The following is a 19,219-nucleotide window of genomic DNA, read 5'->3' as shown; positions in this document are numbered from 1 at the left end:
AGAAGAGGCTGATACAAAAATCATATTACGTGCACTCTTCGCAAGTTTAAATGTAGCAGAAACTATTAAGATATTTTCTCGTGACACTGATGTCCTAGTGCTGGCGACGAATTTCTTTCCTCAACTTAAATAGGACACCTGCTTTGTTTTCTAAGAGCTGAAACACGTGAGATTTCTGTTCGTATGTTATATCAAGCATTAGATCATAAACAAGCTGGTGCTTTGATTGAATTGCATTCTCTCTCAGGGACTAATACCACCAGATTATTTTAGTAAAACGAAAACAAGTTTCTTTAATACACGTATGGACGCTGATGTGACAGTACTTGACTCTTTGTCATCACTGAAAAAAGATAATTTAATTGAAGAAACGTTCCGATTTCTGGAAGCATTTATACGCTCTGTATACTTAAGAATCCCGAAGATAATATCCCTGAAAGAATTGCGGTGGTGGTTTTTCACTAAAAAGCAAGTCGATGGATCATGTATGACCCTAACACAAGATACTCTGCGTCCCGCCATAAAAAGAGCAAATTTTCAAACCCTAATATGGAGTAAAGCACATATTGCGAATCCTGGACTACCTACAGTGACTGACTGGGGTTGGAATGTTAATGGGAAATGGCAATACGAGCCAATAATGTGATATTCCTTTTGGACCCAAAGAGCTCTCAGTGATGAACTTGAATCATGATTATGAGATGGGTACCTCGAAGCGGACTACGCAGATAGGGAATCTCTTATTAGAATAATGCGAAGGATAATAAACTCTCGTGAAAGAAGAAGGAACTGAGCAATATCATAACTCGATTAAAGGAAAGATTTTGTTATATGACTTCTTATAGTATTCTTTCGTGAACCAGTACGTCCGTGTTTCTATCTGCTGCCGACTGGTTGAACAGCGTCCCGTGACGTGAAGGAACGGAAATCAAGAAGTGTTTGTGTGTTTCCTTTCTCCTCCTTTTAACCATTTCTTGTTTTTTCTTAGTGCGTTCTGAATGAGTAGTGTAGTATATATTAAAATATAAAGAATAATTAATGTTATGAAGATTGAAGTGAGAAGGACAATTTCGAATTCTGGAAGTGTCCCGATGACTAACATGTGGATTCACTTCCTAAAATACTTATGAACATTAATAAATTGTAGGAATAGGTGTAATGATAATTTAAAAATAATATTAATTGCTTCTCTTGAGTGAAATATTAGATTTTGTATAATGTTCTTTTCCTTATGTTTTACATAACAACGATTTTGAAAATAAAAATTTATTCGTATGTCATGCTCCTTTTATATATTTAGTTATTTGACATAAATTAATAATACAAAAATGATAATTTTGTCAAATGAAATATTTTTTTCTTAGGAAAAATCCTTTAGGCCTATTTGAAATGTTAACCAAAACGGCTACATTTACGTAAAAGGTATTAATAACATAATCCGTAGAACGTACTTGGACCTTTCTTTTAAAAAAAAGTTAAAATCGAATGATTAGGAGGGAAGTTATAAGGGGTTAAGCGAGCGATAACTCATCATTTTCGCTACCCCCTCCCAGTCGCGTGTATGACATGTTCACCATCACTTTTCTCATTCCGTACTTAATAAGGAACAAAATGATACTATCCACAATACTCTACCATTAAATTGCACACGGGACGAAAAGAATGACCATTAGAAAACTGACTAGGCCTATAAGGAAGATAGATATTTCAATAGTCCATTACAAACTCACATGACCTGAGATTTTACCAGTAATCTTTCGCACAGGTGTTGAGCGCTCTACCACAAAGCTCTACTTCTATTATTATTATTATTATTATTATTATTATTATTATTATTATTATTATTATTATTATTATTATTATTATTATTAATAATAATAATAATAATAATAATAATAATAATAATAATATAGATACAAAGCAAGCAGATTGAAATTGTTTTATAAAGAACGTAAAATAATCTGTCTATAATACATAAATTTCAACATGAAAAAAGTTTTCTTTCTATCATCTGTATTATTTTAGTATTGTTGCATGGCATAGTAAACCTTTCAGAAGCAAGAAAGGAAGCTCTAGGTCTGCAAATTTCGTGAAACAGAAATTTGCCAAATTGTGAATTATGAATATGAGCATATCTTTTCCGTCCGCATCTACTCACATACACATTATCATTGTTGCTTTCCTCTGTAAAATTATTATGCTGTACTGAGTAAAAGAATACTAATTATTTTTTAGTCACAATTAAGTTGTTATATTTTTGTACAGAACTAGATATTAACAAACATTATGCAGGGTGTTTCAAAACAACACCTGCAACTTTGGGAGGTGGTTCCTGACACCAAGATAAGACAAAAAGTACAAACAAACCTGGGTGCACAAATGCTTCCTTCCGGAGTTATAGGGTGCAGAAAACATAAAAAAAAAAAAATAATAATAATAAACTGTAAATGTCCATAGCTCCGATACTATGAAACCTATCATAGTCGGGTCAACATTTCACTTAGAAACTAGTAAGTGCCCTATCCAAATATCCAAGTTTCAGAATCTTGCGGTACTTTCGTAGCAATTTTTATAGAGGCAGATGGTGAGTGCTTCAAATGATATGCCCATAGTCAAACTCCCTCTACAAAAATTGTTGCGTGAGTACAACAGGAATCTGAAACATGTATTTTTGGATAGCGCACATAATAGTTCGTAAGTGAAGTCTTGACCCGACTACGGCAGATCCCATAGAATTGGAGCTATGGACCTTTAAAGTTCATTTTTTTTTTCATGTTTTCGGCAGCCTATAACTCCGAAAGGAAGCATTGGTGCACCCAGGTTGGTCTATACTTTTTGTCTTATCTTGGTGTGAATAATCAACTCCCAATCGTTATCGGTGTTGTTTTGAAACACCCTGTATATTATGTACTTTATTTTTAAGTATCCAGCACTTTAAAAATGTTTGGTTATCTAATTATTATTATTTTATCAAACTATTTTTCTTTTCTTTCTTTCTTTCTTTCTTTGGATTGGTACGAGTATAATTGGTATTATTGTCATTACTTGGCAACACAATACCAATATATTCCTTGGCTCGCTATACTTGTCTAACTTCCAAACGAAGTTTGGTCAGTAAACGATATTCAGTACTTGAAAACACTGTGTAAACGGACAAGACAATAGGAAGTTATTTTCACTTAGATCACTACTACGACGTGTCCGCTCTCAATTTCCCCCGTATGGACCTTTTTTATTGTAAATTTTCTTCTTTGATATCCTTGAATCTTCCACATTAATGAATGGATTATGTGCATGGATGCAGAAATAAATATTATTTTTTAGGAATTTGTAAAGAGCAGATATCATCAATGTACACAGAAATGTACAAAAGAGGAGAAAAATCCTCACTTACCTTTCTCTGGGTTGAATTGCTGTTTGATATAGTTGAATATGCGAGCAGTGAGGGAGATATTCTTGTGATGACGCCTCTCCTGGTCTGGTCGCTGTTGCCGTGCCTGGGACTTTTTCTGGGTTCTATGATTCCCGCCGTGCGCTACGACGCTGTACATGGCGACAACGAATAATGCTCTCTAAACGCGGCCATTTAATCTTTTCAATAGGATACTCTGCAAAAGAAAAAAAATATTATTATTAACAGATGTATTCGTTTGTAGTATTGAAGTATTAATACATAAAATTGATTTTTAAAATCCAAGAAAGACAGTCATGGAACAACATAGATCTAGGGATCTAAGATTTTCTCCCGATTACAAGGTACCATTACGCCACACTATTAACTTACATCTAGTGGGAAAAGAGTACGCCAAGACTGCTCAATCAAAAAAAAAAAAAAAAAAAAAAAAAAAAAAAAAAAAAAAAAGATGATGCAATCACTCTGTGTCGTCTAATTCAGATGATTTTTTGCTGTTGAAATGTACGATTTCTGAGGAATACGTTCTGATGGAAACGTGAAACATTCAATGGACAGGATTAATGTTACTAAATGTGACCTTAATTAATTTTAATAACATTGTACAAATTCCTATTACTTACTTACTTCCTGCCACAATGCAATATTATTTTAGAGTATCAGTTCCAAACAGATGTGTTTTCTAATCTATTGAGAATTGCGATCAGGAAGACTTTTAGCTATTTCGTGGAATAAGAACATTAATCTCTGATGCTAAGTTCGATTGCTATTGCCTAAATAGCAATAATAAATTCGATTGTCACCACCTATTAGCTAGGGGTGGTAATGTACGAGGGCTATCCAGAAATGAACAAACGTTTTGAAATAAATAAAAAAATAACAGAATGAACACACCCTATTGTATTATATACATTTGAAAGGTACAGTCTTAAACTATTTTTCAACTTAATCGCCATGCAAATTAAGGCACTTATACTGTGGCACAAGTTTTTCAATACTGTCGCGGTAGAAATCTACCGCCTGCGATTTCAACCACTGGCTTACACCGGCATCTAATTTGGCGTCAGTATCAAAGAGTTGTGTAGCGAGTCATGTTTTCATCGCTGGGAAGAGGTGGTAGTCGCTCGGATCCAAATCTAGGCTGTATGGTGGGTGATTGAACATCCCCCCTTCCAAGAACTCTCGGATACGCTTGGCCGTGTGTGGACATGCGTTGTCGTAAATAAAACACACCTCACCCTGTCGCGATAAGTCTTTTCCGGCGCTTATTTTCAATTTACTTGTTTTTTTTCCGCCAACAAAAACCTAATCACAGAACGCACCTCACAAGAGGCGGGATTTTCTATTGCAGCGCATATTGAAACACGTCACAGAAAGCATAATGAGAGCGTCACAGCCCTCACGCTACCACAGCTGGATGCGTACTGAGTGTGGTAACCGCCCGCTGCTGCGATAGGCCAAAACTTCTAGGCGATATATACTTTCTCGACAACCTTCGTAAATAGGCGTGTGTACCATAATCAAGAACTTTAGAAAGGCGAGAAAGGTATTCAATAGATCTACTAGGTATTATTCATTATGTGTTCAATATAGAATGTGTTCTAAAAATATGCAGTTCTGCAGCACTTATGGTGCAAATTTCGAGTTTTATCTTTTTACCATTTTTCAGTTATTCTACTATGAAACCTATGAGATCACATGCTCTCAAAACTCCACATTAGAAATTAAAAACTTCTTCTATTAGCCAAAATTTTTGTTATTTTTCGCTGTAATACTCGACATTGTGCTATTATAGTTTCTAAGTTATTCCACTATCAAACATGTTGGCACGTAGATCTGCACCCTGTACTTTTAGAAACTCGATTTTCTTTTTATACTTCTGTGCTGTTACGTTTCTAAGTTTCCACAATCAAATTCAAAGGTCCTCATGTTTCCGAACTGCTACTTCGGAAATTGGTAACTTTGTCCTGAATCTACAAAACTCGAGCTTTAGTAAGAAATTGGAACGAAACTTCGGCACATAAAACACTTTTAAGTTTTTAAAGTAGGTAGAGGTGCTAAGCAGGGACGTACGAAGGATTTTCTTTCGGGGGAGGGCTTCAATATGTTCGACATGGATATAAACTTAGCGAAAAAGTACGTTGTAGCTCCACTATTACTACTACTACTACTGCTACTACTACTACTACTATTTATTATTATTATTATTATTATTATTATTATTATTATTATTAAATATGTATCTGCACGAAAAAACCTCTGAAAACGCATTCTACTGTATTTGTTTTAGTCTATATATTTGCCAAGATTCATTGAAATATGGTAGTAAAAAAGTATTTCTGAACCATGTACATCAAATTAGACAGATTAAAACACACACACACACACACACACACACACACACACACTCACTCATACACACTGACTAAGCTCTCTATCGTAGCTTAATTAGCTTAGATATATGCTTCGTAAATAATTCTCCTACAGAATGAGTCAGTTTTTCAAATAACTTCACACGTGTGTGTCACGTGCGTATATTTTGGGAGAATTTGAAATAAACAATTATCAGGGAATTTTCCAAAAGCAGCCCTTTTTACGATTCTCACCCCCTTTGAGATCTCAGTTGCAGATACTGCATGAAAGATGTTTCCCATCAATACTACATGCCCTAATACGATTGAGATCATGTTGTGACATTTTGAAAGAATACTATTCATAATAATAATTATATTGCTAATAACAATGAAATAATAAATTATTTAGGAAGTTCCTGCTCGAACCTTGGTTATCTTAGACTTACAGTTTGTACGTCATTGTCTTAAGAATGATTAAGATTTTCGAATGGCATCACTTGCATGCGTCACGATTCGTGAATTCGGGAGAAATTCTTTGGAAAATTTTCCTAGAAGTCATTTTCAAATTGGGACATCTGTAACCGGGGTTCCAGGTTTAAGTATCTGCATGAAAATTATCTCGAAAATTAGTATATTTTTTTAAACTATAAACTTGCAAGGTTTACTGAAGTATGGTTAATAGGTACGAAGAACGAAAAGTTTTGTGAACCAAATACAATAAGTTTGTGGCTAATTTAACTTCGGAAAGGAGAAAACGTAAGAGAGAGAAAGAGAGAGAGAGAGAGAGAGAGAGATTGTTTTCATATGTAAAAGGTTGTTCATATATATAGGGTGTTCGGAATCAAGCATCAACGTTTGGGGGAGGGGAGAGGATTCCTGAAATCAAAATGAGACAAGTATAGACCAACCTGGGTTCATAAACGCTTACTCTCGCCTCTAATGCTAGTCGAAAAAATGTTAAAAAGTCATAACTCAAGGATGTCGGATCAAAGTGGGTAAAAGGAGACATTCATTGTTTTTGGTCATAAATGTCATTAATACACAATTGGATGTGGTGCAGATGCGGTACAAGAGTAGTAGAAAAAAAAAAAAAGGAACACCCACCCTATCTGTGAATTGACGCACTTCTACATCCATAAGTGCCCATTTCTTTCATGTCTTCGTGTAATATTTTTTTCCTGAAGTTCCTTATACCCGAACACCCTTTTCTGTTTGTGCCGAGGTCTAGTAAGTGTGTCTATCATGGATGGGTTTGGGGTTTTTTGCTTTCTGCCTTTTCTTTTCATAGAATATCTAAAGAATTTCCAGATTTCTTTGCGGGTTACAATTGGTCCACCCCTGCACCACATCCAATTGTTTATTAGTGATATCTACGACTGAAAATAATTAATATAGATTTTTACCCGAGTTTGGTCTAACATTCTGTTCTTGAGTTATGGCTGTTTTCGCATTTTTTCCCGTCAAAATTTCGCCTGGCCATAAAGCCGAAAGGAGGTATTTCTACATCCAAGTTGGTCTTCCCTTACACACACACATATATATATATATATATATATATATATATATAGAGAGAGAGAGAGAGAGAGAGAGGACATTCCTAAAGCTTCCTTTTCCTCGTTAATTTTTCTATGTAAAGTGATCTTTGAGTTGTATCTGAAACTTCTTTAACAAAAAATAATTTGGTTGTAAAATATGATTCGTTTCCTTCGATCATCACAATAAATTGTTACAGTAAAGTTGGATGCTTTCATGACACAGATATTGTATCCTATATATATAAACATTTATACGGTATTTATGTAAAATGGATTTTATTTAGAAATACGAGTAAGATACTTCGGAAATAACATAGCATCAATGGAAACTGAACACAGGGCATTGCTACTACCTCTAGTAGGTACATAAACAACGGAAAAGAAAAATCGCAAGAGAAATAATGCTCCATAAAGGAACCAAGCACAGAATATTGGAATGTAAAACAGCTCCGGAGCATTCCGAAATTGGACAAAATTCCCTTGAGGAAAATTGTTGTCGGCTAGCCATGAAAGTGGAGGATATAACCGTGACTTGCATTTCCATAATCCTGAAACGCAGTAGTAGTGGAGCGAAAAGGCACAGTGTGTGAAAGGTGTTGCATTTTAGTGCTACACTTGCAATAAAACCAAGGAAGAAACTGCTTGTAGTGCTTGGGAATTGAGAAAATCAGAATACAACTTTTTAAGTTTCATGATTGCAAACTCATGAGTATGGTAAAAAGCGCCAACTGTATTTTCTATGCAGTTCAAGAAAACAAACACTATACTAAATTTTAATTCCTGGTATAATTCGGATGTTATTGTTAAAGTAACTAGGTGCACTGATTTCAATATCCGTTCCAAACAAAACAATGCATTTAATCTAATGGAAAGCGAGCTCTCTCGTGGCTAAGCGGTTAGCGTACGCGCCTTTGGCGTGGGAGACCCGGGTTCGATTCCGGCGGGAGCTCATGTGGTTCGGATTCCACGTTAATCAGTAGGTCCACGTCTCATATAGCCTCACTGCTGAAAGGGACGCTAAACTAAAATCAACAACAACTCTCATGGAAAGCATGCGGAATTCGATTCATGTGAGTTTCCACCTGACAACAAAACTGGGTCTTCTGCGCGAAAGGTGATAACCCTATCCACTTGACCTCGAGTGAGTTCTGTTTATATTTGAAATCCATGGGAATTTTTCGAATCTAATCAATATTTCCTACAATTAACAATCATTCTGAACATTATATAAAGTTGCTGGATTTTTGGTGGACAAACACCGTGTATGTGAGTTTTTCTCACTGTCCTGCCACTTTGTAAGTATTAAACAGTAAGACTTAACAAACAGTGTTGCCAATCCAATATAATGTTATATTTTTTTAAATGCCACTACGTCAGATTTTTACATATTTAAAATTAACGTGTCAAATGTAAACTTAAAATAACACTTTTATTACTCAGTGTTGCAAACTAAGGATGTCATAGTATCACAAACATCCAAATTTGGGTTGCATCTAACGCAAATACAGCAAAACGGAGATGCACAGGATCATGTACATCGAAAGTACTTTAGTGTTGGATACCATGGTCATGGTATGACTAGTTTCGAATGAACAGGAACGAAGTTACCAGGACTTTAAAGTTTTATTATTTTTGAAAGTATTTATTTTGAACAAACATTGCTTAGATAAGTATATCTAGTTACTCGTATGGTTTGTAGTAGATGTGTAAATTATTAAGCCGTTTACAGTACTTCGATATCACAAACCGTTCCAGAGATATAAACATTGCTGAAGTTTGCAACACTGCTAATTGCGAGAACTTGGTAATTACAGCTACTAAAAGCTATTGCTGCAGTGTTATAGAAGAGAAGAGAAACAACAATCACATTAAATATTTTCCACAAATACGCCATTTTCAGCAGAATAGGATAGATGTAACGCAATCTTGTGAACACATTAACTTCTGGAACTGGGATTGGATTTCAATGATACTTTGCTGATATATTAAGTGCCTTAATACCGCGGTTCAGTTGCACAATGGTGTCATGGATGCAAGGGAGAGCTAAGCCCCTTACCATATACACGTGGCAATGATCTTGGAGCTAGAGAGATGGAACAAACACCATTCGCAAGATTTTACACAATTGAACACAAACAAAAGCGGGCCTAATTGTTGAACCATGCGTAGTTTTTTAGATCTAGCATCAAACATATCAAAACATTTAAATTTTTTCGGGCAAAAACCATCGTCACGCGAGTGCTTTCTTCGCGTTTTTACCATGCCCTTACTTTTTTCTCCATGTAATAACAGTCATGATTTTTTTTTTTTTTGCAATAGTTTATTCACATACAGAATTTCTTTGTGACGTAAGCAACAATTTTTAGCACTTTGCCCTCCTGAGATGTTACGCCCCAAGCATGGCATCAAAATCACAAACTTCAACTTTCGAACCCCCATAAATCTACGATGCCAGTAGTATCATAGCTGTGGATATTCCTGCAGACTCTTTACATGCAATAGTATTCACTACAAAACTTATGACCCCCCCCCCCCACTTTATGCCATTCCAAAATACATCTCCTTTAAAAGTGTAATTATCTGTACTTTTTCTAGTGATTTCATGTATTGGTTTGTAACCCTGCATATTTATTTAGGAGCAAAAATTTATGTTCTCCGTGTACCTTAATCTATCCTCTAAACATTCGTTCTTGTTTCGAGTTCGTCTGATGCGTACATTCTGAGCAACTGTAGTTTTCGTGAACGCTTGCAAATGCAAAAAATGGCATTCCATCGACAACAAAGATGGTCGTAATTCAGAAACACTTGTATATACGACAACGTGAATGATGTAATTGACCTTCTCATACACAAGGTTTGTCACACTGAAAGTTTTATAATTTTCGGAGATGGTCGAACAACCATTTTCCCCATCTTTGGATCATTTCAAATGGATTGACCCATATGTAACGTAGCTTACGAAAGAATTAACGTTACAACAACAGGCATGATTATCGTTTTATATATTTTAAACTTCAACTTCCTCGACAGAATTCGTGACGACAAGAGATTTTGAACTGAATAATAACACGGATGCCAAGCTTTTAGTCGACATTTAATTTCTTTGTGAATATGATTTTCGTCTGTTAATATTCATCCTAGATATTTGAAAGTATCCACTTTATCAAAAGTATTATTTGATATTTTAACGCATCCATAATTTACCGTATTACGATCCTGACGAACTTTCATGTATTTAGTGATGATGATAAATAAATGAAACGGTGGAACGCAGAAAGAGGAGGAAACGGGAGAACCCCGAGAAAACCCACGCACACGCTTTTTGTCCACCATAAAATTCACTTGGCGCGAGCTGGGATCGAATCAAGGACCCGATGCACCAGAGGTGAACGCTCTACCATTAAGCCACCGCGGTTCTCCTCACAATCAAATAATAACATATTTTCATATTCTATTACTCAAAACCTTGACTTTAAAATACAAGGCATTGGTAGCCAACCATACATAAACAAAACATTGAAACACCAAACACCAGGCAGATATTCTTTTTAATATGTTCTCTCTTGTATTTTGTACATACTTTCTTTTTTTGTTTCAATCCTAAGCTACGAAAAAGAAAGAACCTGAGAAAAATCATGTTGTTCTGTAGAGCTTAATACTGTGCATTTAAAATTTTAAAAGCAAACAAGATATACCTTTTACTATTCGAAACACTGTTTCCCTTTTTTGATATTGTTTTACGCTGCCAAGAGTAAACGTACTGCGATTATATTGTGGTAGCGTAAATATTTAAGTCCAGCACCACGCTTCAACCACGGAAAAACGTTTACTGAAAGAACCAAGATTAGTATAAAAAGATCCATTTACGCCCTCTGTTTTTAGTTCCAAAGTAAAGAGCAGCTAAAAAGAAAGAAAAAATAATTATATTTGGAATTCATGTGGACTTAGATGAAATTTGATGTCATCGTCCATGGGACAAGGGAACGGTGGGACAAGGGATTTGTCCACGAAAGGAAAACGAAGAAAAGAAACAAAGTTTACAGAGCAAATGTTTACCAACTACTGTCAACTCTGAGATCCAAACTCGGCTCTCCTCGTAGTACCCTCTCTTTCACACACACACACACACACACACACACACACACACACACACACACACACACACACACACACACACACACACATATATATATATATATATATATATATATATATATATATATATATATATATATATATCGAAATAGAGGGTTAAAGGGGGAGAACAGTACCGAGAGCGTTGGTGGAATAGCAGAACGAGAAAACAAAGTGAGAAACACTAGAATGGATTTCCTCCAATCGCATCGATTTCCTTGTAAGCACGTTCTATTGGACTCGTTGGTTACAGTTTACTTCTTTCTCTTCTTTTTTCTTCTCCCCGTTGTTCCAATCGCCGACAAGGAACTTGGTACTTGAGTCTATTCGCTTAAGTAATCACGAAACGATGGTTCACTGTTTACTTTCATCTTATGTATGAGAGGTGAACGAAAAAAGGACTAAATTTACGGAAAAGAAAAGATTAGATGCCATCAACGTTGATCCTAATGCAATTTAAGAAGGGAAAAACGTTACTTATAAGAGATTTAAGGCAAAACAACATTTCTTTTTGCCTTCCGATTATGTATATAATGCTCAACAGATGTCTTAGGGTTTATATGTAGCTGGTCGATTAACATGAAAGTCCTCTGTTTAGGTGTGCCCGTATTAGATTACTCATGGCTGCTGTATATGCTTAGCAGAGCACACAGTCTACTTCGGCACTGGGGATCGTTGTTCGATCCCCAGTAGCAGTTAATGTAGTTCAGATAGCAATTTTGGCTCTAGGTCAATGTCTCATGGAGTCTATCATTAAACTTCAATTCAGCCAATGTCGTGCGTATTTGTTCAGATTATGTGGTTCGTATCTCACATTAAGCTATAGGTTCATGTGTCATATAGATTCAGTCCATCTTGAAACCAACTAATTCACCCAACTGATAATCGATTTCCACCATGGGTGGGACCGTGGTTCATATCTCATGTTAAATTGTACTTCTATGCCTCTTGATGGTAGGATTGAAATTTAGTATCCCTTTTAGCACCTAGGCTATGTGAGATGTGGACCTATAGCTTAATGTGGGATCCAGATCTCATGACCGGTTTCGATTCCCGATGGAGACATTTGGTCGAAAAGCTGTAACAGCTTTATTAGGCCAATCATCCTGAATGTGTTTTTTCCTGGGTTTCCTCACTCACAACAGGTAAATGCCGAGATGGTACAGTCGCGAAAGAAGTAAGTCAGCCGGGTAAAAGGGGAAAATATTTCCAACCTAGTTCACGTGAGTGAACTTCTCCGAGAGACTTGCTGCTTTCACGTGAGGTCTGTAAGCAAGCGACTCCTGTCAAACAAATCCAGTGTCTACTGAAAAGCAACCTTCTTTTCGATACTAAGCTTAGTACTTTTAGACAGAGAGGAGAAACAATATTTACATTTATTTTTGACGAAAACAAGAAAAATAATTTACAAGTGCCAGGGTACTTATTATAATTAATTTAGATATCTAAATACTCATGATCTACTCACAATTAATTAGGTGTGAACAGTGAAGACTGATTTTGGAAATTCAAGAGTCAATTATTGATCTAATACTCAGGGGTGTAGCCATGGGGGGCCCATCGGGGCCCGGCCCCCCAAATGACTTCCTGGCCCCCCCAAATGACCAGCTTTTAAAACATCATTGTAATATTACCTCGCTTCAGTCACTTGAAAATAACAAAGTTTGCATATAATTGATAATTTACGGTAAAACAGTATGGGAAAATACTATTTTACTATACCAATCGAAAAATTGTATGGTATTTCCTCCTTATACCAGTCGGAAAACAGTATGGTTTATTATTATTATTTTTTTTTTACAGCAGATCACACAGTTTACTGCGATATATATTTGACTTTGAAAACAAATGTTTCAACAATTTACTGTAAATACTACCAGAAAACAATGGTACTAAACTGATTTGTAAGTAGGCCTGCATTACATTTTTTATATGCTGTAACTAGTATTAAAAAAAAAAACATTTATATCAGATTAAAAATTTGGTGAAAAATAACGTTTTTCAGTATGGATTTCAATTAATCGGTAATTTTCAATTATTTTTACATGTCACCACCCATCTTAGGAGTAATAATGGGGACTGAATTTAGATTTAAACGGCATCAGAAGTGGCACTGTTCGTATCAGCCACTCCGAAAACTATGATTCAACATTAATATTGGTCATTTTCGATCATTTTTGTATATCTCCCCCTTCTCTTCAAAGTGCACATTCAAAGTAAAGCTATAAAAAACATTCCAGGCCCGAAACTCATCTACGTTGAAAAGTTAATCGAAATCAGTCGGGTGGCTCAAGAGTTGTTACAAATGTAGTAATTTCATTATATATATATATATATATATATATATATATATATATTACAGAGTGAATGGTAACTACGTGGACAAATTTGGGCGGGTGATAGTTCATCTAACAAGAAACAAAAAAAAAGTCGTAGTGAACATGGGAAATTCCATCCCGTTTAGGACTGACAGAGTGTCGAAAGCAATACATCATAGAGAGTGCGGTTAAAAATGTCACTTAGAAAGTCATACCTACTCTGTTGAAAAATGCATGTTTGGAAACACAGCTATGCGTGCGCACGGAATTCCCCAAAGGAACGGAGGGATTCCCGGATATGCTGTAAAGGAAAGAAGTGTGGATATGTTGTTAATCCCGTGCGCACATGTAGCTGCGTTTTTAAATATGGATTTTTCAATAGAGTAGGTATGACTTTCTAAGTGACGTTTTTAACCGCACTCTCCACGATGTATTGTTTTTAAGCTGTTGGCCACTGAAGTACATGTTCCCATGCCTTCAACACTCTGTCATTCCTAAACGGAACGGAATTTCCCCCATGTTCACTAGGACATCTTTGCTTTTTTAAAGATATAATATCACCCGTCCAAGTTCGTCCACGTAGTTACCGTTCACCCTGTATATATAGATAGATAAATAAATAATTACATTATTTCGGAAAGTTTCGAACTATAGCCTATATAAATTGAATCATACAGAAGTTATTCGAAGACGCACTAGACACCAGCATGACTGGTGAAGAAATCTGTGTGTATCACAATACAATAAAACTCGGTTTTGCGGCTATCGCAGCATTGCATTTACGTCACACGATTTTCTGGAGTTAGTTGTTAGTGATCGTAACCACCGCTTTAAAATTCCTTCGCGTTCCCACTTGTATCGCTATTTCTGAGAATATTATTTAAAACTTCTGATTCGAATCATTACCCACTCTTTCCTTCGAAGAAGTTTCGCATGTGAAACAGAAGAAACTTTTTTTTTTCTTGAAACATTTTTTGACGGAACAATGCACGATTTGCAGACCTAAAGATATTAAAAACCTAATTCATCGGATATTATTGTCGTACTACTTTATTATTATTATTTTTGGACTTGAATATTTCTGAAGAAATCGAGTTTATTCGCATTCTCGTACTATTTTTTTTTTTTTTTTTTTAAAAAAAGGAATTTGTATAGTGGTAAACTGAAGTCCGAAGTGCAAAGAAGATGCTCGAAAGCTTGTTTACAAACGAGATGTCCCTGCTCCTTCACGTGTGCAGCCACTTCGAATCTGTGGTCGACGAGGAACAGAACTCTGCATCGTTAACACTGGCGAACTTCAAATGCACGAAGCACCGTGTATCTCGGAAGAAGAGGTCGATGTTATTTCTTTAAATCCTGTTTTAACTGCATCTTCCGCAGTACTTTCTTCTTGCCAATCACCAGTGACCTAAAATGATGGGTGCGACCTCCTTGGTTAATTAAACAACCTTATGGGGATAAAAGATTATTACGAGTCTACCATTTTCTAATACTTTGATTTGTTGGCGAAAAACGCTATAAATATATTCACAATAATATAAGCATTTTCTAATAAAAAGTTCTACCATTAAAAATAGTTTTTATTGTAATAACCCCTAAAATAATCAAAATAATGAAAAAATAAAGATCAAAAAGTGTTACGTAACAAAGAGGTGGGGTTCGGCCTTGCGTTACGAAGTGTGACAAGCAGGAGGGTGGGGTAAAATTGGTCAAAAATAGCGTTACGTAATATGTGGACGGCCCCTAGAACAGGAAATAAGACATACAGTACTGGCACAATTATTATGGATTTTTGGACAAAACATAATTTTTCTACAAAAACGACATTTAAGCAAACAAATAATAATGCAAATCAATTTTATTCACAAATAGTGAGTACGTCAATTGTAAACAACTATTTTAATATTTAGTTTGTTCACCCTTTGCATTAACAAGTGCTTTAACACGTCTGGGTGTTCCAGTGATCAACTTCCTGCACAATTCCCTGATTCTACCTGAATGAATACATACTTTGATAAGACGTTGTATGAGCTCTGCTTTGGTCGTTACGGGAACTTATTTCATCTTTCAATACAGACCATAAACTCTCAATCGGATTCATATCCGGGGAATTTCCAGGCCATGAGAGCACTTCTACACCATTTTCTTCAAACCAGGTCTTCACTGACCTTGCCGTATGACACGGGGCAGAGTCCTGTTGAAAAATCCAAGGTCTATCGTCAAACCAGTCCCTTGTTTGAGGTAGCAAACGTCTTTGTAGTACTTCTTTGTACTTATACTGGTCCATGGTGCCATCAACAATCTCCAAACGAATTGTTCCATGCACAGAAATGGCTCCCCAGACCATGACCTTCTGAGGGAATTTTACAGTCTTCTTTAACCATTCCGGTGTAAATTGCTCACCTGATCGCCTGTTACAGTCTGCACACGGTCGTTAAGCACTGCAACGATAGACTCGTCACAGAACACAATCTGCAACAATACAGGCCACAAAATAAGGCGTTGAACAGCTGATGAAAGTGATGGAAGCAATTGAATAACGAGTAAGCTTAATGACGTGAAAGTCTGCAAGGTTTAAAATTGGAAGTTAAGTTTAATATTTTGCATAATTTTAATTATTTGTGTTATTAACGTTTTTACATGAATATTTTAAACTCTTTCTTTCTCCCCTTGCTCAGATGTCCAGTCAACGTGAGCCTCTGCCCAGGCCTTGCGAGCCTGTTTCATCTTATCAGTAAGGCGAGGCTTTTTTCTGAGACGATATGCTTTTAGTCCACCTTCCAATAGTCTCTTATTTACTGTTCTGCGAGCAATGGTAGTGCCCTCTGCTTCAAGTTAGTTGGAAATCATTCTGCAAGATGCTCTTCTGTTGTTAATTGCCATTTTAATTATTTTTCTGTCCATTCTCGGTGTTGTTTTCTTAGGTCTACCACATTTTCCAACCCTATTTGATGCCAAACTGTGGCCATATTCCAATTTCTTCTTGATATTACTGACGGTTTGAGTTGAAACTTTAAGTTTCTTCCCTATTTCTTTCTGTTTTAAGGTGGTTTCTTTCAATAAAACACTAATCTGTCAAACTTTGCGAGAACTCAAATCACGAACTTTGCCCATGTCTGCTCAATTGCATAAACACATTAGAAAATCTGGGGAAAAAAGTTGGTATTAAACTTGAATGCACAAGCACACAAAACTAAAGTGATAACATGCAAATGGCAGGCGGACAATGCAATAAACACACATTTCTCCACGCAAATGCCAGACTATTACTGAGCTCTGTCCAGACAATGCAGTGATTGTGTCAGGGTTGTCAGACATTTTCTCTCTGTATTGCCAGACACTCCCGTATAAGACTATAAAACCAACCTAAAATAACTAATAAATATTTGTTTGGTACTGGTGTGGTAAAGTAAATAAAATATTAGTTAATAAAATTGTTTGCAAGACATTTTTGCACAAAAGTTTTGTCTTTATGAAAAATCCATAATAATTGTGCCAGTACTGTAGATGTTAATAAAATAATTATGTTTTTTTAGTCACGAATAATAAATAATTATTTTTGTCAGGAAATCTTAAAGAAAATAAGTGAAATTTCAAAGAAAATTAGCCTTATGTAGATAGGTTCTGCGTACAAGGGCTTAAACTAGTTATGCAAAAGGTATATTCCGGGTCCGGTAAGGAATTTGGTCCGGGACAGTGATTATTGGTTAAACATAATAAAACTACCTGGAATATAATTTATGCACAAAAAGCAAATAATAATAATAATAATAATAATAATAATAAGAAGAAGAAGAAGAAGAAGAAGAAGCTGGAAACCAAAATTTGCCGGTTTTTTCATGCCTCAAAAACACTAGCTGCAACATAATTTCTTTTGGTTTTGTAGCTGGCCCCCCCCTCAAAAACGACGGGCCCCCCCTACATAAACCTGCTGGCTACACCCCTGATGAAACGAAACGAAAATTTTAACATCGCACGATTATGTCCTGAAAGCTAAAGGAAACGGACGATAAGTAAAGAAAATGAATAACGAAAGAAACTGATGAATGAATTGGAAGGAAAAGAGAATCCTTAGAAACCAACAGACACGATACTGTTCAACACAAACTTCTTGGTATAGCCTGGAATCGAATCTATGACTTTGAAACCAGAGGTGAGAACTGTATCATTGAGCCACCATACCCCAAATATGACAGGGAAAGGCACTCCCAAGTCCGGCTTCAATTGGTTGGTTAGTGGGTTAATTTGGAGTTTAGTTTCTTGTTCACCGTCGAGGCTATTTAAGACGTGGACCTACATCTTAACGTAGAATCCGAACCACATAAGCTTCCACCAGGAACGATCCCAGGTCTCCCGTGCCGAAGATGGGTACGCTAAATATATAGACGCGAGGGAATTCCTTCCGGTCACGACGTAAACTTCGGAATTTTTCTAGTGTTGTTCACGTGAATGAGATTTCGGTCTCTCTCGTGAAGTATCGTCAACATTCAACTTCGTATTCAAAAAGGTTTGAATACGATAGTTTGGAAAAAATAATTCTTCGTAATACATATATTCTTTTTGATTCTTACTTTTTCTACGGTAATTAACAATTCTCATTATTCCTTTATTCTTCCATGGGAAGTAGAAAAAAACATTGTGAACAATTTTGAAGCACTCAGCGTTAAGGCGTAGATAAGTATGCTATTTTATTTCGTTATCTGTGTGATATATGAAATATATTTTTCTTTCTTTGCTATTCTATATGATAATTAACGTTTCCCTTTGTTCTTCTATGGAAATTAGAAAATGGATATTCAGAACAGCATTGGTTTTCAAATACTTGATGTCAGGGAGCAGATAGACTATTTTATTTTGTTCTCCCCATGAAATAAGCATATTTTTTCTTTCTTTCTTTCTTTCTTCACGATGGCCCTTAAGATTCTTATCTAGTCGATCGCGAGTACTTTGTCTGAAGGTATAACGTCGCATAGCAAACAAGTTGATTTGACACGTGTCAATATACCTACCTTCTGGACAGGGTTGGAAATCAATTTTTTCACTTTCGCGCTTTCATGGAAAAACATATATATCTTCGCTTCTATACCTAATATACAGACCCAAACAGCTTCTTTCCTTTCCTCTTCCTCAAATAATATGTTTGCCGCCAAACGTCATCCCTCATACGTAACAAATTTAAGGGCACAGATGCCAGTAAAACCCAGACATATAATAAATAAATATAATGGTCCATATGATCTCCCACCAGCATCGAACCTGGATCTCTCACATCGAAGGTGTGCGCGCTAACCATATATCCACGAGGGAACTCTCACCCCTTTTTGTGTATCCTCCGTACTGAAGAGGCCCATATAACTCAAACATTCAAGGACTCCATCCGCAGGGGTGCCCACAAGGGGGGGCTATGACGCAAACTGCGTCATTGAAATATTTGGGGGGGTTAAAATCTATATAAATATGTTTGAT

This window comes from Thermobia domestica, chromosome 1, assembly GCF_964235325.1.
Source record: "Thermobia domestica chromosome 1, izTheDome1.hap1.1, whole genome shotgun sequence".
Taxonomy (NCBI): Eukaryota; Metazoa; Arthropoda; class Insecta; order Zygentoma; family Lepismatidae; genus Thermobia; species Thermobia domestica.
The sequence above is the reverse complement of the archived record's forward strand: the minus strand, read 5'-3'. Positions refer to the sequence as shown.